This window comes from Tamandua tetradactyla, chromosome 25 (genome assembly GCF_023851605.1).
Source record: "Tamandua tetradactyla isolate mTamTet1 chromosome 25, mTamTet1.pri, whole genome shotgun sequence".
NCBI lineage: Eukaryota > Metazoa > Chordata > Mammalia > Pilosa > Myrmecophagidae > Tamandua > Tamandua tetradactyla.
This window is the reverse complement of record NC_135351.1, coordinates 5404705-5431602: the sequence shown is the minus strand read 5'-3', so window position 1 is coordinate 5431602 and position 26898 is coordinate 5404705. Positions and strand designations below refer to the sequence as shown.

At 44.2% G+C, this 26898-nt stretch overlaps 1 protein-coding gene across 2 annotated transcripts in view; it reads left to right on the top strand.

The window, feature by feature from the left end:
• The window catches only part of SLC22A23 (solute carrier family 22 member 23), a 227978-nt gene that overhangs the window by 767 nt on the left and 200313 nt on the right, over positions 1 to 26898 (top strand). The window lies entirely within an intron of this gene.

The following is a 26898-nucleotide window of genomic DNA, read 5'->3' as shown; positions in this document are numbered from 1 at the left end:
CAGATGGGGATCCCGGGTCCCCAGAGTGATGCTAGCCTCGGTGTGCCTGCATCCGCATCGGCTTAATCTCCTCGTCCCCTGAGTCGGGGTGAATCCATTTTGGGGTGAAGTGAGGCTTTTGCCGCTCTCCCCTGTGACACCGCACCTCGCCACTAAGGGAACCCTAGCTTTTCCTAGTTTGCGCCCAAACTCCCCTCCTGGTGCATTCAAACGCCCTTCCTGCAGCTGCAGACTGTCACTGTCCCTGGGCCAGGGTGGCCCGATGAGGGGTGAGGGCGCTGCCCTGGCACCGGCTGGCCTGGAGGACCCCGTCTTTCCAGGTCTACCTCTCTCGGGCTGGAGGTACACCACGGCTCTGTTCTCCTGCCCACTGCCTCTCTCACAAAGAAATACACATTCATGAGAAGGGCATCCTATTCTCAGATGTTCCTTTATCTGGGAGACCTCAGCTTGTCCCCCTTTGCTTTGGAAGACTAGGTAGACTGGTGACTCTTAGTTATACCCAGAGCGTCAAAGAGCTTTTGAAGAGTCTCTGACCCCCTCCCAGGCTCCTTTCCTTCCATAGACTGGTGTCTTGGGCTTTAGACTTTGCCATGCCAGCATCCCCTCAAAATGCTTCCTGGGGACTTCAGTAAACATTGCTGGAGTGTATAGGAAGGACTCTGAATATGCCGGTTTGGGATTCTGGGCCAAAACAGTTAACAGTCTGCAGTGCTGAGATCCTGGTGAGCTCGAGCCCATGACCTGGCTTGCTCTAGGCTCCAGTAGAGTCCTCCTTGCAAGGGGGCTGCCTCGTGGGTGAAATGTCAGGGGGTGATGCGTGAGCGAAGGCGTGTGGGCACATATAATGGTAGAGAATGGGCAATGTTAAAAAATCGATGCCATCCTATAATGGTCCAATTTTCTTAGAATTTAGGAGAGATGGGATGCCATTCAAACAGTGTGTGTATCTTTGTCCCTTCTGGGGGCACTTCAAAGAAAATGTAGCCCCCGCCCCCCCACTTCCAGGCAATCTTGGGCAGCGTTTTTAAATGCTTTGTCTAGATGTGAGACAGAAATTTGACAGTTTATCATAGTCAGTGCGTGGATATGTCTCTCCCGCTCCCCATAGCCGAGTGTTAGTAAACAGTCGTAGTTCATGGATGTGTAAGACGAAACTCTTACATCATCATAGCCATTGTTTTAATCTTGTACCAAGCGGGCAAGAAATTATCTGTCCTGTGGGAGCTGTCTGGATTAATGTCCCTTGCAAATTGATGGGAAAGATCCTATCAGCTTGCTTCACCTTCTCCTCCCGCCCCCATTCCCAGAACAGCCTCTCCTTTCCAAAGGCATTTCTGTGACTCTGTTCCCCATTGATGGAACACAGAAAAATTTAAAACCACGACCCCAGTGCCTATGTTAGTCTTCCTACATATGTCTGTAAAACGAAGGATTTGATGGCATTTTTCAAGTGCTGTAAGCCCCTCTTAAGGATGAAGGAAGAATAAGAGCTTAAAGAGAATGTGTTTAGAGGATGCTCCCTCGTGGGGTCAAAGGAAAGGTGAACTTGAAAGTTAAGGGTAGGTTGGAGTGCATTATCTTTGCAGTAGAACCGTGAAACAGCTGTTCAAACTTTGCCATGGATGCTGGGAAGAAAAAACTGAAACGGGTTCTTGAAAACAGACTTCAGAGGCTTATTGAAGACTTGAGCACATTTAAAAAAAAAAATCAACCATCAGACAGGGCCAGAAATAGCACTAATGTGTGTAGCATGTTTGGGGGGTGCTTTGACAGATGGGGTGACACTTATAGAAAGCTGATAGGGCAGGACCTGGAGCTAAAGGTTTGGCCCAATAATTAGAAATGCATTTTCTTATAAGCTAAAGACAAGAAAGGACATATTGATTTTTATGGACAAATAGGATCTAAATAAAGGACTGTCCTTCCACAATGTTTTGTAATATGGTTTGAAGAGCTCCTTCAGCACATTTGGGCATGTGCCAGGCAGCATTTTTCCTCTGCCCCAGGTATGCATGTTGGAATACGATATCAGATGGACATGTGGGATGCATGATATGTGACGATAGGTGCTGGAATTCTAAGGGTCAGGTGCCTGTCGGTTATGTTGTAAGGTTGGTAAAGTAGAAGCAGGTGTGGCCGTTTTTCCCTTCCAGCAATATGTGTAAAAGTTTAGATTTGAGGAATTGCCTTTTGCACTGCCTTGCCTGCTCCATACCGTGCCCTTTCCACTTGCAAACAAGTCTCATAGAGTGTCTGTCCTTAGAACTCCTGCAGCATATTCTGTGAACTTGCAGAATACATCCTGATTTCGTGATACACAATTGCAGCCAGCCACAATTCTTGTCTCTTTCCCATGCAGCTGCTGTGGTCACAGCACCCACATGCGTGAAACATCCAAGCCAGTTAGAATCACAGGTTGCTGTATTCACAGGACTGACAAGCCTCTATCTCCTCTTGAATAATATTGCTGACTTTTGTTATCCATGTTGGGTTTGAACACTTCCACTGATGGGAAAGGAAAGCCCTGTTTGCTGGGTAGCCGATTTCTTTGTTGCTCTTCCTTGCAGAGAAGTGAGTCTTTTGGGGTGACTATAACTCAGGTTGTTTTATGTTTAGTTGTGCAACTCACCCCACCAATGATTCTTCTTCCTTCTTAGAATACATTTTCAAGTATTTGACAAGACTTAAGTAGTTTGTTTCCTGGCTGAAAAATCCATACTTGACAAAATGTGCCATCCCATCACTAACTGACTGCTCCACTTGGCATGTGTGCCTCTTGCACTTGGCCCCAGAACATAGCCCTGCAGGCCCAGTATTATCTAAGAAGAGGAGACAATGATTGCTGCTTTTCCTTTAATGAAGCCTACAGCTGATAGCATCAAGGAATAAGGAGATGGGGCATACTTCTGACTCACCTTAGGACGTGGTCACCAAAAGCCACCAGGTCTTTGTTATGTGGTTTCCATCAAGTCAGGTCTCTCAGCCTGCACTTTGTGAATGTGTGTCACGATTCAGGTCCCATCTTAATAGTTTTGGGAAGTTAGATCTCTCCTGTTAGGGTCTTGTTTCTACATTTAAAAGTCTGTGTGCATACATATTTTTCCAGTTCCAATGAGAGTGCTCATTCAGTGGAAGCTGCTGTTTCCTCTTACTTCCTTTGTCCAAAATTTTCAGAAACATTGTAAATGCTTTCCATGGTATTTTAATTTGCTGATCTTCAAAAACTTCTTAAATTATTTCCCTCCCTTCTTCCCTTCCTTCCTTCTTTCCTTCTTTCCACCTGCTTGCCTTGGCCATTGGTATTTGTCATTCCCCAAATTTGCATCACCTGCCAATGCAATGCCATCAAAATTATAATAATGTTTCTCTTGTGTAGCTGTTGATAATTTTCAAAACGACTTTCCCATATATTATTTCCTTTTACTAAGACTATTTTTTTAACTTTTTTTATTAATTAAAAAAATTAACAAACAAAACATTAAGAGATCATTCCATTCTACATATACAATCGGCAATTCTTAATATCATCACATAGACTAAGACTATTTTTTAAGGCTATTCAAGGCAAGTCTCCACACTGAGTGACTTAGTGAATTTTCAACCAGCTCATACACAGGTGTTCATGGCTTCACAGGTTTGTTTTTATCTCCAAGCCACAGTGAAAGATAATTGTCATTCCCTTCCTGAAAAGAAGACTCATGAATTCCAGCCTGAGTCCCAGAGGGGTTGTTTTGGTGGGACTGAGGATAGGTCTGGAATCCAGCTCCCTGGGTTTCCTGCCCGCTCACCAAGATCCCATGGGCCTCCCAAATTCTCAGATACTTTGGAGTTTTACTCAACATGGTTAAACACAAATCACTCCACTGACCTAAAATAATCCTCTTGAAAATTTGCCTAGTTAGTCCTGCATTGAGTGAGTCCTCACTGATCTAATGTTCCCCCTCTTCCTTGAATCATCTCCAGAGTTTTGCCAATTATCAGCGTCAGCTAAAATTTTCAAGTTTCATCTCTTTTCCATATTTGAGGTTTGGGAAGTTTGTCCATCTTCAGTTTTCTGGTATTACTTCTGTTCCTTCATGAATTCTCAAAGATTGCTGCTCTTTATCCTGAAAGAACACTTGAAGGTTGTTTTAAATATCCTTAGGAAAAAAACTGTACCCTTTTCTGGAACTCAAGACTAAAAGTTATTTAAAGTGGTTATGATTAATTAAGATTAAAATAATTACAATATCATTGCAATAGTAACATTTTAAATCATCACCCATAATTCTTTTATTCTAACCTAATAATTTGTTTTTAACTTTAAAAGTCTTTATGTGTATACGTATTTTTACAGTTCCAATTAGAGTGCTCATTCAGTGGAAGCTTCTGTTTTCTCTTGACATCATTTGTCCAAGTCTTCAGAAACATTGTAAATGCTTTACATGGTATTTTAACTTGCTGATTTTCAAAAACTTCTTAAATTATTTTTCTAATACTAGACCGATTACCATTAGGTTGTCCCAGTGGTGATCTTAACTTATTTTCTGTAGTATAAACAACACAACAGTGAACATCTTTATGCATAGCTATTTTTAAAACTGGATTGTAATGGATCATGCATGCACATGGTATAAAAAGCAGACATTAAAAGTAAGCTTGCTTCTCCTCTCTGCTCATGAGTAACAAGGATTAGCAATTTCTTATGTATCCTTCCAACAATATTCTAAGTACTTTGTCATTTATATGTATTTTTCTCACACATAGTAGCATATTATCCACTGTCTTATGCCTTTTCTTCCCTTAATTTATACTGGAGATCAAGAGCTTCTTGTTTTTGTTTTTATGTCTGTATAATATTCCATTGTATGACTGGATCATAATTTATTTAACCAGTCAACAACCGAGAGGGCAGTTAGGTTGCTTCCAGGCTTTGCTCTTTAATATTGCAATGGTGGCGCATGAACATTTGCATAAATGCAAGACGTTCTTAAAAGTGGGAAGGTCAAGGAAGGCCGCATTTTTCTTTTGATAGATGTTGACCAATTTACATTTCCACCAGTATCATGGGCGTTTCCTGTTTCCCACACTCACCTTGGCCCAGGGACTTTTCAGCTTTTAAATGTTGACCAATCTATGGGTAAGCAATGATACATATATGTATATATATATTTTTTTTTAACCCTCTTGGACTTGTCTCTGCTAAGAACCACAAGAACTTTGCTTTAGTGTGTGAATTGCTGAAGACTATGTATACATTTTTAGAGGTAGGGAAAACACACCTTTAAATGGTAATATAGCGCTCTTTAGTTTAAATGTTGAGAAGTTTGTAAACGTGCAGAAGAGAAAATAATTTTTATGTATGTTCCTTTGGTTCACTAAATTTTCTCCTTTTTTTGGCACTGACTGTTGACTAGAAGCATCAAACTGATGGAAAACTGAGGTTGACTTCTCTTCTGATTTTCTTTACAAGAGTTTACTGGTTGAATTACATTAACCATCTTATTCTGGAAGAGTTTTCCACTTCTTGTTTTTTTTTATTTTTATTTTTACTGACAAAACAAAATAATGTGCAAACATAAGCATTCTTTTTTTTATTAATTAAAAAAAAGAAATTAACACAACATTTAGAAATCATTCCATTCTACATATGCAATCAGTAATTCTTAACATCATCACATAGATGCATGATCATCATTTCTTAGTACATTTGCATCGATTTAGGAAAAGAACAAAGCAAAACAACAGAAAAAGATATAGAATGTTAATATAGAGAAAAAAATAAAAAAAATAATAATAGTAAAAAAAAAAGACACAAACAAACAAACAGACAAAAAAAAAACCTATAGCTCAGATGCAGCTTCATTCAGTGTTTTAACATGACTACTTTACAATTAGGTATTACTGTGCTGTCCATTTTTGAGTTTTTGTATCTAGTCCTGTTGCACAGTCTGTATCCCTTCAGCTCCAATTACCCATTATCTTACCCTGTTTCTAAGTCCTGTTGGTCTCTGTTACCAATGACATATTCCAAGTTTATTCTCAAATGTCGGTTCACATCAGTGGGACCATACAGTATTTGTCCTTTAGTTTTTGGCTAGACTCACTCAGCATAATGTTCTCTAGGTCCATCCATGTTATTACATGCTTCATAAGTTTAGTCTGTCTTAAAGCTGCATAATATTCCATCGTATGTATATACCACAGTTTGTTTAGCCACTCGTCTGTTGATGGACATTTTGGCTGTTTCCATCTCTTTGCAATTGTAAATAACGCTGCTATAAACATTGGTGTGCAAATGTCCGTTTGTGTCTTTGTCCTTAAGTCCTTTGAGTAGATACCTAGCAATGGTATTGCTGGGTCGTATGGCAATTCTATATTCAGTTTTTTGAGGAACCGCCAAACTGCCTTCCACAGTGGTTGCACCATTTGACATTCCCACCAACAGTGGATAAGTGCCTCTTTCTCCGCATCCTCTCCAGCACTTGTCATTTTCTGTTTTGTTGATAGTGGCCATTCTGGTGGGTGTGAGATGATATCTCATTGTGGTTTTGATTTGCATTTCTCTAATGGCCAACATGAGCATTCTTAACATGCAACCATTCCATACTTGGTGTACAATCAATGGCTCACAATATCATCACATAGTTGTATATTCATCACCATGGTCATTTCTTAGAACATTTGCATCACTCCAGAAAAAGATATCTTGTTATCCTAATTTGCTTTGCTCTTATTATGAGAGAAGTTGAACACATCTTTTGGAAATTTTTGGAGCCACTTGTATTTCCTTTTCTTTGAACTGTGTCTCCGTGTACTTTGCTTTTGTGTTTGTGCTTGCAGGCGGTGGGAGGGGAGCATCGTTTTCTTATTGAATTTATAGGAGCCTTTATATGTACTGAGTGAATGAACCCTTTTGCATGTTTTGTAATTGTCCCCCCCCCCCAGCTACTTGTCTTTTGATTCTGCTTATGGCATTTTTCTCATGTAGAAACCTTAAGTTTTTATATAGTCATATGCGTTAACCACCTCCTTTTATGGCTTCTGGGTTTTCTGTTAGATGTGGGGTTTCCATACTCATGGAATATTAAGGAGAAAAGCCCAGATTGTCTTCTGGTATTTTCAAGATCTCATTACCTCTTTGTTTTGGTGTCACAGGTAACTACTTTGCTTTTTTTGAGCAATTAAGCTGAACTGCCAGAAAAAGGAGATATTATTAGGTGGCAGAGTATAACCAGCATTTCATGCAGGTTTTGATTTGCTCAGAACAATGTCCTACAAGTTTAATTTGGCTGTGGCTCTTATTGATGGAAAGAACAGAAGCTAAACAACTATTAAGCCGCTCTTTTCATCTACTCTTAGGAGCCCGTGGATCTCCCCTTTCCTTCTACATCATCTTGTTCTGAACTAATTTCAAGGCCTCTTTTTGTTGTCTTTAGCATTTTTTTCCCCAAGTCTCAATTCATTCTGGCATCGTTTAGGAACATGTTGGACTTTCTGGAGTCAGCCCCAGCCTTGCCACAAACCAGGGGTGGGTGGAGCCAGCCTGGCTGCTCCAGGCTCTGGGTCCAGACCGCCCTTCTCTGTGCAACTTCACACACAGCAGCGCTGTGCTGGAGGCTCTACCTCAGCCCCTGCAGTTGTATTTACACCAGGGAAATTGGCAAACGCTGCAAATCAGGCTTTTGTATTTTTCCTTCACAGAAGTAGTGTTTAGATACTTTTTGTCACAACTCTTCCCCAATTTGCACTTCCTTTCAGAAATCTGAGCACCTATTTTGGGCCAAATATTGGTGCTAGGTGTTGGGGTACAAGGACTGAAAAATCGACGACTCAGCACTCCTTAATTACTCACGCTAATAACCTTTCCACTACAGATTGAGTGGGGTGTGTGGAGAGAAGGGGAAATGAGAAGATAGAACAAAAAACCTGACCTAGGCTGGCTGAGCTGTGAGAGAAATTGGCATCTCAGATGACATCAGAGGTTTGAGCAGGAGAAAGAGAGAGGCAGAGAAGGACATGCATGTGTGTGTTTCAGAGAGAGGGAACAGCATTTGCAAGGGTCCTCGTGGTACGTGAGAGCTTGGAATTTAGAGAAGGCTTAGTGTACCTGGAACCCGGATCCAGGTCAGGGACTTAGAAGGCTTGTTTGGAACTTTTTCTATAATTCCAGAGCAAAAAAAGTCATCAGAGACTATCATGTAGCGTGGGAAGTATGAAGCACATGGTCAGAACTTTATTTATCTATCTACCCATTTATAAAAATTTTATTGTGGTGGCAATATAAAACACCAAGTCTCCCATTTTAACCACTGTCATGTATACGATCCAGTGGTATTTATTACACTCCCGATATTGTGCTACCATCACCCCCATCTGTTCTTCAAACATTTTCATCGTCCCAAACAGAAACTCTGTACCCATGAAGCAATAGCTCCCCATTACCCCTCCCTGCAATCCCTGGTAACCTCTTACCTACTATCTGCCTCTGTGAATTTGCTTATTCTAGTTATTTCATACAAATGAGATCATGCAATGCTTGTCCTTTTGTGTCTGGCTCAAATGATGCCTTCAGGGGTCACCCATGTTGTCACATGTATCAAAACTCCATTCCTTTTTAATACTGAATAATATTCCATTGCATGGATAGACCACATTTTTTTTTTTTTATCCATTCATAGGTTGCTTCTACTTTTGGGCTGTTGTGAATAATGCAACTATGAACCTTGCTCTCTGAGTATCTGTCTGAGGCCCTGTTGGGCAGAGTTTACTTTGAAAGGAGCTCCTTGACCACCGTGTGGAGCGTTGATGGGGGCACATGGGGGACGGTGCTGCGTGGACCAAGGAAAGCCAGTTAGACCAGCAGAAGAGGGCAAGTTATATGGACTTGGCAGTGGAGGCAGACACTCTGGGGAGACCAGAGGAGAGGACAGCAGCCAGGGGTGGCGAGAAATTGGAAATGGAGGTAGAAGAGGGTATCGGCGAGTGTGTAGGGAGGGCAGAGGGCACGGGACCCAGCACCAAGCCTGCGGGGGAAACTCAGGGCCTTCCAGATGCAGTTGGGCAGAGATGGGAAGGAGAGCCTTGCGGTGGAGGTAACCCCACCAGAGTTTGGGGGGGAGCTGGGGCCTGTTCGTATACATGACAGTGGTTAAAATGGGAGACTTGGTGTTTTATACTGCCACCACAATAAAATTTTTATAAATGGGTAGATAGATAAATAAAGTTCTGACCATGTGCTTCATACTTCCCACGCTACATGATAGTCTCTGATGACTTTTTTTGCCCTGGAATTATAGAAAAAGTTCCAAACAAGCTCTTGGGTGACCAGCTGGCCTGAAAGGGGTCCTGGGGAGGAGCTGTGGAAAGGCAGGGTGGCTTGTTAGCACTTGCCTGAGACTACCTGCAAGGAACCTCACCCATTACTTTGTGGGGCGAGGGAGAGACGGGGGTGAGTCACAGGGCATGCTTAGAGGGAGAGGAGCTGACAGCTCACACCTGGAAGGGTCACTTTGTTTGGGCGCTCCAAGGTGTCTGACACCCTCGCCCTGAAACTGATGATGGGAACCAGATGTGTCATTCATAGGGGAAACCCAGCTCTCCAGGGGCCAAGGAGGCAGATCAAAAAGAACCCTCTAGGTTTGTTTGTTTTTGGAGTTCAACTCTGGAAACAAAACAGGTCACCCCTCACACTGTTTAGGAGAGACAAGGGGAGGAAGAGGAGGGAGAAAGGGAGAAGCCACAGTCTGGAAAGCAAAGGGAACCACCGCTAAATGCAGCTGCCTTCACAGGCTGGAGATTCCAGGTCTGCAGAGGGCCCTGTCAGCCTGGGTGGGATTCCTGGGCTAAAAATCTACCTGGTTTTATGCCATTCATAGACAATGGCTTAGGAATGTTTAAAATCAGCTTTCTCTGTGCCAGGTGAAAATGTGGCTCAGACAGAACGTAGAATTTGAACCTGGAGCCTGGGCTAAGTCTTAGAATGCAGGAATCAGAGTGAGTTTCTGGGGGGTAGGCAGGCCCCCTGCAGAGCTGCTCCTTCCCGAGGGAGTGCCATCCTTGCTGGATGGGTGTAAGGGATGCCATTCCTTTGGGCCTCACTGTTCTGAAGAACTTGTCCTCCTTTCAGGCGGGGTTTCGTGGCTTTTGTTCTTTCCTTGGCTCTGCATTTACTTGACCTCCAAGCAGACCTTCCTCCAGACAAATAACTGATTGCAGCGTTGAGTGGGCTTCCCCTAAAATAAAACCCTCTATGGTAATAGATAAACACTGCCTGCCCGGGGTGTCTCCAGACCATCCTCATTTGCACAGGATTATTGTCCATCACACCTCTTTTTTTTTTTTTTCATCACACCTCTTTTATTATGACTCCATTGCGAGGGACAAAAACAAATTTCACCTGACATTAAGAGAATAAAAAAGGGAATTCATTGGAAAGATGTCAGCCTGGCTCAGGGAACCCAAAGGCAAGACCTGAAGGCAGGGGGAGGGGAGCCCTGCCCACCCTGTCTGCTGTCTCTCAGCTACGGCAGCTCTCACCTCTCCCCAGAAGTTAGCTTCCTTCCTTCCCTCTCCAGACTGGCTTTGTCTGAGGCTTTTACTCACCTGGTCCCTGGTCCAACCCCAGATTCCTAGGAAGGGACCTGATTGATACAGCTTGGATGGGGGCAGGGAAAGGGCTTCAAAGCAGAAGGGTGGAGCTGGGAGATAATGGGTGGGGGAGGGTTGGCAGGCAGGGGTGGGGGAACTCCTTTAAACCATATGTCCTCCGTGGTCGTAGCTGCCCTTCCTTGGGATGGAAAGAGTTAGAGTTGGAGCCTTTGGACAATTAATTAAGAATAATTGCCTGTTGTGATATAACTGTTAAATACTTTAAACAAAGTATTCCTTTCCTTTCCAAAGACTCAGAAGTTAGCTTACCTGGCTACTTCATGCTTAGTAGGAAACTGCCAGTAACACACTTCCAGCTTTGTCTTTTCTAGTAAACAGTTAAAAAAAGGATTTAGTTAGGAGGTCCAGGTAACTGAAGGAGCCAAAAATAAGCTCTACAGGTCTGCAAATTGTTATCCCGTCCCACCCCTACGCTGGGGCCAGTTTCTTGTTTTCAAGAGATTTTCTTCCTGAAAGCAGTCAGGACCATCTGCATGCAATTTGTGGGGTCCAGAGCAAAATAAAAACATGGGGCCCCTTGCTCAAAAACGCTTGCCTATCCAGGGCGGTGCAACAGTGGCTCAGTGGTAGAGTTCTCACCTGCCATGCCAGAGACCCAGGTTTGATTCCCGGATCCTGGCCAGGCAGAAAAAAAAAAAAGAAACCAATTGGAAAAATGCTTGACCACCCAGCAGGTGATGGCATGGTCCCTCCAAGCTGGCCCCACACCCCTGCATCCAGTGACTTCTTCCTCGAAGTCACCCCTCAAAGCTAAGCAAGTGTGCCCCTGAGCCTTGCCCCCACTTTCTTCCTCCTTTTCGAGATCCTTTTCCTTCGGCCCCTGCATTCCTTTGTCATGTGTTGTATCTCTTTCTAGATTTCTTTGGGTAAAAAGGGAAACATAATCATTCTGAGGGCCTGTCCCCTGCCCCTTGGAAACAGCTTTGGAAGCCCTACCTGATTTCACTGTGGACCTTTAGTGAGCCAAAGGTGCACGGTAGCGCGAGGGAGCCCAGGATGCCTTCTCACATTCGCTGATGCTGCCCTAGGAGTGAGCCCTTGGGCCCCCGCTTATCTGAACGCGGAACCAAAGAGCTGAGTCATAGGAATATGCGGCAGAGAATGTGAAGTCAGGACTGCCGGTTAAGTGTTTGTCAAGACTTTTTTTTGTAGAATGGGGGAAAGGAGGGTCAGCCCTCCATCTAATGCCATGCTACTAGCACTTCATTTCTTGGTATTGTTTAAAAAGCCGAAGGCCAAGGAGATGATATCTGCAGCCTGCATGGAATAACATAACCACAAGCGTCCCGGCGGTCATATTAAATTATGGATGGGCTGTGCACTCAACATCAGAATCTGCACCGTAGAGCTTTTCTTCCCAGATTGGATTAAAAGCTGCCGTGTGTGGGTCTAAAGCAGGCTTTACGGGTTGGCCACCCTTGGCTGTGACATATCGAACTCTGCTGTGAGCGTTGGTACTTCAAGTCCTCCTGTTTAAGAGATGCAAAGCGTTCAGTCCGACTTTTTGAAGACAGTTGAGAACAATCCTTCCCTCCCCTTGTGCAGCTCTCCCACCCCCCACCCCCACATGTCTGCTCTGTGCTGGGCCCTTAGCTGCACGCTGGGGGAGGGGAGCTTGCCCGTGGCTTGGAAAAGGAGCTCGTGGACGATCCAGGAAACCAACTCATAAGGAGCCATTAGAGGCCAGTGGGGGTCGCGCTGGGATGAGTGTGCAAGAGGGCGGGTATGAGTGCGGGGTTGTGAGCTGAGAGGAGCAGTCCGCGGAGGGGGCGTGTCCCAGGAAGGGCAGGGACATGTGTGCCCTGCAAGAGTGAGGCGGGGAGCTAGGGTTCTGGACTGATCCCCACTGTGCAGACCGGGCTTCAAGGACATACAGGGATGCGGCGGCTTTGAGGCGGGCCCTGCAGAAGGGGTTAGGTTTGGACGGGTGGCATGGCACTGCTTCAGAAAGGGCCTGCTCTGCAGAGGACTCCATGAAGGCTGGGGGCCCACCCAGGGGTGTGGGGCGTTGGAGGGACGGGCTTGGCTGGCTGCAAAGTGGGGAAAGTACAAGGGAGGGGATGGGACCCGAGTCCACGTGCCTTTAACGTTATTCCCTGGAGATTTTGTTGGATTTTATTTTCCCCCCAGTCCTGAGGTTTGTAAGCAGGGGAATGACAGATGGGCACTGTTCTAGGACTTGAGGGGAAAGACTCAGCAGAGAATGCTCCTTGTCCAGGTGACACTGGACCTGGTTGATAGGTTTGTGGGTCCCCGGTGACCTAGGCCCAGCCTACGTCTCCTGCCTCCATCCCATAATACCCATCCCGACCCTATGCTCCAGCCATGGGCTTTTTAAAAAAATTATTTAATGCAATTTCACTGAGATATATTCATGCACCATATAATCCCACCAAAATATACAGTCAGCAGCTCACGATATCATCACAGCCGTGGGTTTTCCCTCAAACATCCTCTGCCTTTGCAGGAGCTGAGGCTTCAGCCCAGAGTCCAGCCCCAGTCCCCTCCCCCACCCCCACCTGGCTCCCCATTCCCATCCTCGCACCTAGCCCTAATGTCCGTCCTTAGTACCTGGACCCAGTGGGTGCTCGTGCCTTTTCTTATTTTATATATATATATTTTTTATATATATAAATATATATATATTATATATATATATTTGTTAGAGAAGTGGTGGGTTTACAGAACAATCATGCATTAAATAGAGGATTCCCATATACCACCCTATTATTAACCCCTTGCCTTGGGGTGGAACATCTGCTACAATTGATGAAAGCACATTTCCATACTTGTACTTTTAACTATAGTCCATGGTTTAACTTAGGGTTCATTATTTACGTAGTACAGTGCCATGGATTTTTTTTTTTTTTTTTTTAATTTTTATTCTGTTGGTAAGCACTTCTTGAGTGGTGAAGGTATGAAGGTGGTTCTGAGGCTTTTGCTTTTGTCCAGGTGAGGTAGGGTGATTTGAATTCTGGGATAACAAGAGGAGGCGGTGGAGAACAGGTCAGACGTGGTGAGACCCAAAGTCAGACTCGAGGAGCTATTGAAGGCTGAGAGAAGTGATATTGTTCACCTGAGTAAATAGCAACTTATTGAACTTTGAGTTCATACTGGACTGTGGGGTGGCTGGCATCTTTACTTTCGTATCACAGAGTCTTTTCATGGAGGGAAAGCCCCAGAGTCAACAGGCCTGTCTGAATCAAGGGTTGGGGGCTAGCGGGCGGGGGGGCCTGGAGCACTTAGAGTTGCCTGGGACACTGCTGGAAATACCTACAGGCACATCTCGGGGAGATCGTGGGTTCGGTTCCAGACCACTGCAATAAAGCTAGTATCGCTATAAAGCAATTCAAATAATTTTTTTGGTTTCCGGGTACATATAAAAGTTGTGTTCACACTATAGTGTAAAAACTGTACACTTACACTCACTTTTAGTCTATTAAGTGTGCAATAACATTATGTCTAAAAAAAATAACGTGAAAGACCTTCATTCAAATGTGGCACAGAGACATAAGTGAGCACATGCTGTTGGGAAAATGGCACTGAAGGCCTTGTTCCGTGCATGGTTGTCACAGATCTCCAATGGGTAAGAAATGCAGTATCTGTGAAGCACAGTAAGTCGAGGCATGATAAAGCGAGGCATGCCTGTGCACCCTGGCATTATGTGAGCCTTTCAGGATGGGGCATCAGTTGTTTAAAAGTGTTCTCTGGTCAATTTCCACATGGGCAGATTCTGCTCCTCGGAAACCTTTGGCAGCGTCTGAGGGCAATTTTTCTTTTTTCTTTTTTTTTTTTTTTTTAACATGGGCAGGCACCGGGAACCGAACCCGGGTCCTCTGGCATGGCAGGCAAGCGTCCTTGCCTGCTGAGCCACCGTGGCCTGCCCTGGGGGCAGTTTTGGATTATCACACCTGGGGCAGACAGTGCTACTGGCATGTAGTAGGTAGAGGCCAGCAATGCTACTAAACAGCCAACAATGCACTGGGCAGGTCCCCCATCACAGAATTATCCCGCCCCAAATGTCAATAGTGCCCACTTAGAAAACCCTGGTCTGGGCTAATATAAAAGTTAATTGTTTATCCTGCACACACCCAGCAGATGGCAAAGGGCTTAGGGACCAGGGTAATCAGCCTGGCTGGGACCTTTGCTCCACTGTGATCCATTTGGTGCAGCATCCGGGTTGAATGGCCCAGGAGCCACGAAAGGGCGTCTTATCACATGCGGTAAAGCATCACCATTCAGCCAGGCTTCCTTTGCTCTCTGCAAAGCAAGGATTTGCCAGGCCTATTTGGATTCCCAACAGCATGTGTAGCCTACCTGGGGAAGTGCGTTTTGAAAGAAGGTCCCTTGCACATCTGTGCACAAGCGAACATGGCTAATGACCGAGTTCCTCTTAAAACGCAGGTCCTTGAACCATATTACAATGTTACTGATGATACCAGATGTCAGCTTACATTGATTGTACTTTTTCCTATATACGGTTTACTTGCAACACCCTGCAATACTGATATTCATTTGTTCTCCCACGTGCAAAAACAGTTTTTAATTTGTATATTAAATCACCGTCATTGTACACTCTCAAAAAAAACGCAGGTCCTTGGAACCCCTTCTTAGAATAATGGTTAGTTTCTTGAAAAGAAACTTTCATTTGAAGGGAAAATGCATTTATTTTCTAAATGTATATTGTTCAGACTGGCCTTCTCTGTAATTAACTCCCCCTTAAGGTTGTTTCGTGCAGTAGAGGTCACGACGAGAGAAACCCCTGGGAACAGGTGCAGGCTGCCTGCCTAGCTGGCACATGACGGTATGAGCTAGTAGTCCTAGCAGAACGCTTCCGGAGGTGCTTAGGGTGAAACCTTGTCAACTCTGAGAGTACAGAGGCCAAATGGTAGCAGGACTACTGGAGATGCTTCCTCCACATGACCCAAGCTTATTCTCGCCTCAAGGCTGCAATGGTTCTCCTCTCCCCTTCGGTAGAGTGGCTGCAATACCCTCTGTCTATACCACCAGCTTAGCCCTGGATCTGTGGCATTGTATATCCCTTTGTGAGTGTTTCTGTTTGCAATTCTCGATATCTCTGGTAAAGATTTATCACCACCTGCGATAGGTGAGAGAGCTGGGTGTGCTATAGCTGGGAAAAGTATCTAATCTGACCCTCAGAAGTTGCTTTCAAGTAGTGAGTAAAGATGCCAAGAAAAGAGCTCATTCAGTGAGAAGCCTCGAAATACAAGAAGTGGGTGCATTTTCAAGGGGCCTTTCCATGGCCTGGGTAGTTTCTGGAGCTCTTTGGCATGTTGAGTCATCACATCTTCTGTATTCCAGAGTAGGTTTTTTTTTTTTTTTAATCATTTCAGTGTTATAGAAGATTTTTCTTTAATTTTTGTCTTGGAAGCCTCATAAGAAGCAGCTTCGCAAAACTGTGTATCATCAAGACTGAGATTTTTTTTGTTTTGGCTCTTATGTATCTGCTGATAATGCATTTGAATTGAATTGTAGTTTGAGTATACGCGTTGGTGTTGTCAAAATTTCTCATTTACCTTCTTGTTCCTCTCCCATTTAGAAGTGGTGGTCTTTTTTGGGTAAGGAGTGACTAAAGGGAAAGAGGGATTGTGAAGAAAGCAAAGCTGTGGTCTTGATACTTAATATAATTTTCTATAGCAATTTTGGGGAAACTGACAATGACCTTGAACAGGGAGAAGCTTACCAGGGAATTTAAAGACCCTTAGTTGACCATATTGGAAATAGGCTTTTAAACATCCCCCAAACCAATTTTCTCCCTAAGTCCTGGGAGGGAGGCAGTGATCAATAGCGGCCTTGCTTCAGTCTTCTGCTTGAACTTGTATAGCAAATATGGTGATTTAATCTCACAGTAAAAACATATGTAGGAAAAACGTAGCACAAGAAAAGTTCAGGGCAGTGTGCAATATTCAGGTGTTATTGAACAGCTCAGATGTGCCCCAGGCCTGCGTGGGAGTTGCGGATTACAGCGTGAGAGCAAGCCTGGGGGGTGTGCCTTGCCAAATGGGTGTGATCTCAGGAAGGGGCAGGAAGGTATGAGCTGAGGGAAGTGCCAGCAAAGGGCAGGATGTGCAAGGGGATAACTCAAATATAAATCCTGCGATGGGAAGGTGTGGGAGGAAGCTTTTGTTCCAGTTGAGGGCATGGTGGAATGTGGTGAAGGGCCTTAAAAATTCAGGGAAGCAGGCAGGATGCTGTCTGCTGCATGTAGCAGAAAATCTCATGTCAGGCTGACACCCTCTCCTTCCAGCAATGAGCATGAATCCTGCTCTCTCTTCTGCACCACCTCAGGTCACATACCTGCCCCCCACCCCACCCCGGACCACCAAGGAGTGCCGCCTGTGCATTGGGGAGCTGGGGGGACGGCGCCTGCATAAAATCGGGTTCTGAGAGGTAAGGAGTCAGGAGAAGAGATGCCCAGTAGATCACCAACACAGCCCACTGGTATTTAAACTCTTCAGCAGGTAATACAGGTAAAACAGGTGATGTGAGTGCTGGTGAGCCATCAGAAATTTCTAAGCAAAGTCATGGTGTAGAGCTCCCTGGGGTCACTCATCTGCAGTTGCTTAAAATAGGCCCCTCATTGCATCTTCACAACAACCCAGTGAGGAAAACTGTTACCAGCACCTGACATGTGGGGAAACTGAGGCTGGCTGGTAGGAAAACTTGCCCAGGGACACACTGTTAGTAACTGGAGAAAGCAGCCTTCTCCTGTGCATCACACAGGCTCCAGGGTTTTTCAGAAGGCAAAGCTGGCTGTGGAGGATGAGACAAGATGGTGTTTGATACAAGGAGAGAACTGAATGAAACTTTGGGAATCTGTGCTAGGGACCATGCAGGGGCCACGAGGGCTTTTGGATGTCATAGAGATGGAAGTAACTGTTCAGTCAGATGGAAGGAGGAGGGTAAAGAGTGAAATGGGGTGAGGATGTGCATTTGGTGTGTTTTATTTCCCCTGTTTTGAGATTCGTATTAGACAGTACAACATGATGCTTTTGTTGTTTGTATGCTGTATGGCGGGGTCACATTTCATTATTTTTTCCGTGTGAGTATCCTGTTATTGCAGCACCATTTGCTGAATTTCTCTTTGTTTGTTCATTTTGTTTGCTTTGCTTATTTATTTGTTGGGAAGTGCATGGGCCGGGAATCAAACCTGGGTCTCCCTCATGGCAGGCAAGAATTCTACCACTGAACTACCCTTGCACCCCAACATTATGTTTTATATGAGACTGGATACTTACCAAGAACATATCTACTTTCTATTTTCTTAATATGGCTTCCTTTGACTGTTTGGAAATAATGATTTCAGCACTAAATTGCATTGGTGTTACAGTGATGTTTTCTATGAAAAATTTGTTAGTATATTCATTCTTCTGAAAGGGAATGCACCAATGACATTCTTTCATTTGGACGAATGTGACGTGACACATGCTGTCAAGATGAGAGTTCCAAGATATTTGAGCCTAATGGGATCATTCTGAGGGGGCTCACCTGCCTGTGTCCTTTCCCTCTTAGGCTCCCATCACCCTTGATTCTCATTTCTTCTCACCCCTCCCCTCACTGCCCATTCCCCTTGGGTGGGTCTGGACAGGTGAGCGACCCTGCCCTTGGGTCTGAAGTATCCCATTTCTCTCCAAACAACTTGTTCCCTATTTCAACAGAGATCATAATCTGGTGATTGTCTTCTTTATGCTGTTTTATTTATTTATGTTTTTTTTGCATGGGCAGACACCAGGAATCAAACCGGGGTCTCCGGCATGGCAGGTGAGAACTCTGCCCTGCTGAGCCACTGTGGCCCGCCTGTGATCATATTCTTTTTAAAAATGATTGACTCTTTTTGATTAGGACCACATGTTCATTGTAGAAAATGTAGGGAGCATAGAAGTATAACGAAAATGTATTCCTCTGGTACATTGCGCTCCCTAACAGAGCCAACCAGCCTAAGCATTTTGAGGCGCGTGTCCTCTAAAGGATCAGGTCTGTTTAGCAGAGCTTTGTGGCCCTGTGGTCCGTGTTATTTCAGGGGAGGAATGTTTGGCTGGCTGCTGGCTGAGCTCTTTCTTCCCTTCGTTCTGCCTGGGGCTCATATACTCACAAGGCAAGGGCAAGAACTTGACTCCAGCGTTCCTTCCAGACACCTCCTCCTCTTCCAACCTGGAACGTGCCGTGATTTCTTCCTCATCGACTTTATGGCTTCATTTGCTCTCCCATGGCTTACCTTCCTGCTTCCCCGCACTGGTGGGTCACTGGGCTGCCCTCTCTGCTTGGCCTCATGCTCCATCCCACTTCCCACCTCACCTCTGCTGGCGTCGCCCGTCTCTCCAGGACAGTCACTGTCTCAGAGGCATGGAGCAAATGTCTGCTCTGGGTGGGCACTTACCCCCATCCTAAGGAGCTCAAGGGGACGTACAGGTCAGAGCTGCAAGTAGACAGAGGTGCTGTGGAGAAGCAAGGAAAGTAGTCTCTAACTGCCAGGGTTTGGGTTGCCTGGCACTGGTGACATGTGAGCTGGCCCTGGAGGAACCAGGGCTGTGGGGTGGGGCTGGGTGGGTAGGCAGGGGACTGGGCCACTAAGCTTCAGGAGTTTCGAGGATGGAGTCCTTCCTGGAGGAGGAGACAAGGTTCGTTTTGCACAGAGAGGAAGGCTTTGTGTCCCATTTGGCCTGTTGTAAAAGTCTCCCAGTGGAGGCAGCTGTGAGCACGTTTGTGAGAGGCTGCAGGGGGTTGGAGTCCAGATGGTGGGGGAGGCCATGGGGAAGGAGAGGTCCAGAGACAGTAAAGAAAAGAGAGATGCCTGCGGGTGGAGGTCATGGGGGGGCCCCTGTGGGCAGCTGTCATGGAGGGGACGGGAGGGGACAGGCATACTGGAGCAGTTGTGCTGGCTGGTTTACCCACCAACTCTTCACCCCAACAGCAGCTCTCCTGAGAAGAGGGCATCTCTCCGGCTAACCATGGTGAACCTGGGGTTCAGGAGATTGGCGCCACTCAGTTCCACTGGCTCAGCTCACCAAAGTGATGGAACCGGGATTTGAACTCCAGTGTTTCAGAACTCCTGTCTTGTTCCTGAACCTCTGTATTCAGAAGCCTGTTCTCCCTGTGGCTTTTCACCCATAGGATAGAACTGGGCCTCTGCTCTGCTGTTTCAATGGGGGAGTGCAGCCCAAGCACATTGAGCTCCTTTGTTTGCTTTTGATACAATCTCAGCGCTGCCCTTATTCTGAACTAACATCCCATAACCACAGGCATTAAGCATCTCAGATCTTGAAATAGCACCAGTGCAAATTGTTCCCCTGTCTCTTTGGGGCGCTTTGTGGGAAGATGGAGCAACAAAACAAATGCCTTCGCCCCAGTTAACTGGGATCTCGTTATTCTGTTGGAGAATTGTCCAGACCCCCTGTATCTCCTGCTCTTTGTTGCCTGCTTCCAAGGAACTGTTAGAGGGGGAAAGAGATTAGGAAGCCCAGATCAATTGGTTATTTCTGCCCCATCTTCAGGGACCCAAATTAAAACGCTTTCTCGGATTTTTTAAAATGGAGGTATAATTTGCACATAGTAAAATGGCCGATTGTAATGTATAGTTTAATGAGTTTTGCCTCATGTATACACACATCGACAGCCCCTGAATTGAGATACAGAACGTTTCCATCACCTATGCCCATCTTCAATCACCCCACCCCCACAGGATCCCACTGTTTTTTCATTTCTGTCACCATAGCTTGGATTTGCCAGTTCTAAAATGCCATATAAATGGAATCTTCCAGTTTGTAGTCTTTGACACCTGGCTTCTTTCACCTGGCTGTTATCTTTGAGATTTACCCATTAGCTGTGTACATCAGTAGTTGTTCCTTTAGTGTCCCCTCTGTAGGGAGAGGACAGGTTTTCTTTATCCGGTCACGTGTTGATGGACATTTGGGTTGCTTCCAGTTTGTGGCTGTTATGCATAATGCTGCTGTGAACATTATCATTGGAATTTTGTAAATCCTTTCCACTCCTTAGTGCATTTCAGCTGTAATATCTGAAAGGTGATTGACAGAATCAGGGCAGCCAGTGAGAGATCTTAGTTTGTCAGTAATCTAGGTAAGTTTCCTTCTTTCTCTTTTCTTGGGGTGGGAAGGGAAGAATGAAGTGGGGGGTAGCAGAAGTGGCAGAGTGAGAAGGAGGATGTTGGTTGGGGGAGCTTGCAGTCTCTAGGGGCCAGGGATCTAGCAGCTGCTTCCCTGGCACTAGAGGGGCCACAGAGCCCTATGGCTCCCTCCCAAAGGCTGACATGGAGTCCCAAGATGTGTTGGTGATGGGACTTGTTTCCTAAGGACGATCGCAGGTGTGGCAGGGAGGTGTACCAAGAGGCCACCTTGGCAATCTGCTGCTGTCAAGACCCAGAATCATGACCTGCTGTCCCGATGTGGGGTCATCTCCCATGGCCTCTGCCTCCCATGCAACGTTAGCATGCCTTTGAGCAGCTAAACTTCCTTTTGCTGGCATCTCCTGCTCTGTGAGAGCCTAAAAGTGCTGAGGATCTCCTCCTTCCTTTCTTTAAGAACAGCTGTGTGAAGGCAGTTGGATCGGAATTAAATACGTGTTTACCTTAGAGCCTTTCAAGCAAAGCCCCAACAATTCAAACTCCCGGCTGACCCACAACCAAATGCTAGGCTGGCAAAGCCCCAGTTAGCAAGGACCTCGGTGCCTATTTGTCCTGGTTATTAGGTTAAGGGGGGGAATTAGGGAACGGGTTAGTAAGAGGAGAGTTGGCCATCCCAATTTCTGATGCCCTGTCCACAAACCTTAGAGGGAGTGTGAACTATAGGCAGAAATTCTACCCTTCCCCCATTTTTAAACTTAAGACATGTGGGCGTTATAACATTTCACGTTTTTCTGTGCATGAACCCAGTTTGACAGAGGACATATCTGCACGTGTGCACCTGCGTCTTCCCCAAATGAACTGCCTTCCTTTTTGAGCGGGTTTAGCAACTGATGCACTTTTTATTAAAATAGCACTTTAGAGATTGGAGTTCCCCAAACCTTCAGCATAAATGATGCCTTTTTCAAGATGGCTGTTGAAATTACTGAGCCGGGGAAGAAAGACACAAGGTGATTTATTGCTTGACGTTCTCCCTACACTTATTTCTAGAGTGGTTGAAAGAGCAGTTGTGCACAGCAGCAAAGAAGGTTGGTTCCTTTAGATTTTGTGAAAGCAGTCACATGTTTAAAAAAATATATATTTTTTGAATTATTTTAAAATGAGACTTTTTCACAGTTTCACAGCCAACGTAAGTAAACAGTGCTGAAGAAGTCAATGCTCAATCAGCAAAGAGTTCTGGAAGCTTCTGTGCCAGCTTCTGCCGGTATTGCAGATTCAGAGGCCCAAGGCCACGGGAGGTGCTGGTTCCTTGGCTCTGATGCAGGAGAACTGGGCTTGAGTTCCAGCTCTCCCCCTTTACCACCCTACAACCGTAGACAGTTACGTAACCTCTAGGAAGCTGATTTCCAAGTGGAGATGGTACATATTGCAAAAGATTTTGTGAGGTTCACTGCAACATTAGCCGTGGAAGCTCCCTCCCAGCAGACTGTTTGCTTTGAAACAGACGTTAAATTTGAATTCTTTTCTGGAAGGAGGTCCCATTGCAACGGGGGCGACTGTCTTGTAGCAAAGGACTAAATGCATTATAAAGGCACTTATCATTCTCCAATCACTAATTTTAGATTTTCTAGAATAAAAAGACTGGAAGGTCCCAGGAGGTAATTAAGATCAGCCCTCACCAGTGAAGGTTTCCTATGGCATGTGACTGGCCAGCTGAGCTTTGACAAACCAGCGAGGAGATTTAGGCTTCTTGACTCTTTTCTCTCACTTTAAGAATTCCTTCTTGCTTGAGGCTCACATCTTCTTCAAGCCATTTAACAACTCTTAATTTAGGAGTATTTCCTAGATCCCCTAAGATGCCCTCTTTCTCAAGACTTTCTCTCTTACCTTTCCCCCAAAACTAAAATATCTGGGCAACTGATCTATCCAAGAAATTAAAGCGGTTGTAAATGACTGATAAGGTCAACCTTTCTCCTTTCCTGGGTTTATCCATGTCTTTAAACCTAGTTACCAGTGACTAATTACTAGCTGTAATCTTCACACCCACCCTAGAGGTATATTTTGAATTCCTGGACCTTTACAGATCCTTCCTGCCTACCCCATCCCCCTACTATATCTAGTCCCTCTCCTTCCTTCCCTGTTCCCTGAAGGAAAGAACCAGGGTCAAGAAGGCTGTCCTTGATCAGGAAATTCTTAATAGCATTAAGAATATCTGGCCAAGGTAGGGTTGTAGTCATCATGTCCTCTTCTGCTTTTCACAAGGCTGGACAGGGAGGGGCCTCTTTGACACACTCATTATAAACCTACTGTCCCAGCCCTTTATCTCTCAAGGTTGCACTTCCTTATTCAAGTCTCCTTTTCCACCACTAGACCCTGTACTGTTATTTCCTTGGTGTCTAGTACTCAATAGGTGACCAGTAGCAGTTGTTAAATGTTGAAGCTGTGCCATGCTCTGTGATATGCAAATCTGTTTCCTTGAGAACAAAACCCAGGGGCTTGGTGTAATCAGCCTTGGATGTTTTGTGAAGATGAAGGCTAAGGTAGAGAAGGGGTGATTGCATGAGGTAGGAAGGTACAGCCACTCTTCTTGCGAAAACTGTCCCTATCACACTTCCACTTCTGGGCAAATCTGAGAAGAATGGACATCTTGCTCTGAGGGATGGTCTTTCTGCAAGAGAAGTACCAACTTGCTAATGGCGAGAAGTTGCAATGAGAGAGGTTTAATCTTGGGGAAGAGTTTCTTGAGAATATACCCCAGTAGATCCAGAATATACCAGAAGAAATGAACTGCTCTACTACTTTCTGCGAAGATCTTAATTTGGGGTTTTTCTTAAACCGTGCTGTGTCATCTGTGTTCAAACTAATTGGGGAACTGACTAACCCACTCCACAACTTGGGTGTGTCGTGCGTGGAGCTGGATTAGAACTCAACAGTTCAAGCTAAGACTTGAAGATAGACTATCTTTTAAAGAATAAAAATAGTATAAGTAATTGCCTGGAGAGTACAAGCATATCTGCATCATTGTGTTTTGCTTTAATATGCTTTGCAGATATTGTGTTTTTTACAAATTGAAGGCTTGTGGCGAGCCTATGTCCCATAACTCTGTCAGCACCATTTTTCCAACAGTGTGTTCTCACTTTGTGTCTCTGTGTCATATTTTAATAAAGGTATGCACATTTTTAAAAGACATAATGCTATTGCACACTTAATATACTACAGTATAGTGTTAACATAACCTACATTTGCACTGGGAAACCAAAAAATTCATGTGATTTCCTTTATTGTGGTGGTCTGGAACTGAATCCACAGTATCTCCAGGGAATGCATGTCTGTAACTATTGCAGGACTAGAGGGATTGAGGGATTGTCCTTCTGAAGAGACGTGATGGCTTACAGTTATATTTCTTTGCTTGGATGCTGAATTTCACACAGTTGATTGCTTTTTGTTGTGGTTGACCTTTTGCATGTTATTTCCTAAGTATCTAATGTTTGCCCATCTTTTACCAGTTAGTGATTATATCTCTTTCAAAGAAGGAGAAAAATAGTTATTTTTTATTTTTTACGAGAAAGAGTTTATTGCTATGCCCAAAATTCTGTGTCCCTGGGTCTAAGGAGTTTAGGTTTCTGTGGATTCAAACAAGAGGAGATGGAGTTGTTAACCATTACGATAACAAATATAAGCAACTACAATTTATAAATGTAAAGTAATGGATCTGGGCTAGAACTAAGCTAGAATAACCCATACCGTAACAAGTCAATGGTTAGTGCTGAGCTGATTCAAGTTCCTTCATTAACATTAGGGGGTTGCCTTTGTGATTATAAGACTATAAGAGGTACAAGGTAGGGCCAGCCCTGAGGCTTCAGTAACTTCATGTCTTTCTTTTGACTCTTCTACAACATACGAGAGGTAAAAAATATATATATATAATGATTCAGTAGTCATAATCATTTGTTAATTCTTCACTTCTCGGTTAGAATTTCTCCCTCTTGTTTGTCCATTTACTCAGTCTCAAAGGATTGCTGGGTGACAACACTTCTAACTTCATGCTGAAAAGGGGCATCAGTATTATAGGGTAGAAGAATGAAACTGTCATTCTTAGAGAGACTGGTACCTCTGGGTTTCAGGGCTTAACTGGTATAGGAACAATCTGGAGGTTCTAAGTCTTTGAAAAATAAGCTTAATAAGTAAACTGAATATTATAGGTTTAAAGTAAAAGGAGTAGAAGGATTATGATTAGGTGATTTATAACTATGTTACATTGAGGAAATAACATTTTATGGATTTTAGATAGAACCCAGGGAGTTCCTTAGGATTTTCAAGAAGAGTGTTGGCAGTATCTGACTGAGACCGGTATGAGAGTAACCGCCTGACTTAATTTGAAATCTCTTAGCCATTGGAACTTTATTTCTTTTTCTCCTTTTGATCAGGAAGTATTGCCAGTCCCACAGTGGAAGGGCAGGTACCCCTGGAAGTCCCATGTAGTGAGTTTATTTGCAGAGTTTGACTTAGAGAGAGACCACATGTGAGCAACAAAAGAGATCTTCAGTGTGGTGACTTTTAGGAACTAATTATAGCTAGCTTCACTTCACCATTACTGAAATAAGTTTCATACGGGCAAGCCTCAAAGATAGCAAGCATTCTCCATGGTGGGGGTGGGTTTAGTAGTTCCATGCTTTCCTTCCCCAGTCCCTCAAGGGACAATTCAACTACTTTTTCATTTTATGCCCCAAACACTCTGAAAAGCATCATGGTGTTACATCAACCCGTATAGAATACTAAGCGCTCATCTCTCATTCTAGGTTCCATGTCAAATAAAGTTGAATTAGGTTGTCCAAATAAACTAACAAGACAGGTTAAATCAGATAATGTGTCATATAAAATTTAAATTTTGAACAAAATAAATCTCTTCCTTTGAACTCACACAGAAATTAAAGTCCTAAAATACAGACAATGTCATCCTTTGTTCTGTATCTTGATTCACCTTCGTTCTAACCGGATTAGCCTCATTCACATCCTCAACTGAAGTCTTGTCTTTTTTTCAGCTTCTTAAACAGTTCCTGTATGGAGAAATGCTGTTCTTTTAGTATTTTCTGAGCAGGAGAACTCCAACGCTAAGTCTTAGGTGTCAACCAGACACCCAAAGTTCCAAGGAGTTAACAGGTCATGTACCCAAGGAGAAAATCACCTCACAATTTAGAAGTAACTAAAATGCAGGAACAGATGTGATTGCTGCAAGAGCTTACAATCTAGGCCTTAATTTTCATGAACTTTTAATAATTGAAATTATTTTCAGAAATAAAAACATTTGACAATTAATTTATATTCAGAGCATCAGCCACAGACCATAGCAGAAATTTTGTTCCATCTCACCTGCACAGTTTTACCAGGGTTATGTTAATTAACAGGTAGAATATAATTTTTAGATTTGCCTTGCTTCTCTTTTAAAGTCCTTTTTTGTTGAAGATGAAGCTCTGATCTGTAACAGACTGCATGCATTTTTAAAGAGGCGTCAGAGCAAAACTGTGTAACTGGCAAGGAAACTTAGTTGTTTCTATGACATGTAACATTTTCTAAGGATAACTAGACCTGACCAACAGCATCATACTGTTGTCTAACATCACACAGGTCAGTATCGGGACATAACATGGACAGGGAGAACACTGTCAAGTTTTTAGGAATTTTATACAATCTCTAAATATATGGTTAACCTATCACCCATAGAAATTTAACTTACAGAAGGTTAGAAAATTCCTTTAATTATTATAGCACTTCCCAAACACTTCCTATGTAATATATTAAACTATGTTTAGCACCTCACTTTCACAAGGTTAAAGAACAAATCTTTTGCAACAGGTTAAAATAAAGATCATCCTTTACGATTCAGTTTTAGAAGGCAAAATGTCAAAAGTTGATAGGTTTGACTTACTGCCCTCCCCCTCTCTACATGGGACATGACTCCCAGGGGTGTGGACCTTCCTGGCAACGTGGGACAGAAATCCTAGAATGAACTGGGACTTAGCACCAAGGGATTGAGAAAACTTTCTCAACTGAAAGGGGGAAGAGAGAAATGAGACAAAATAAAGTCAATGGCTGAGAGATTCCAGACAGTCGAGAGGTTATCCTGGAGGTGATTCTTACACATTAAATAG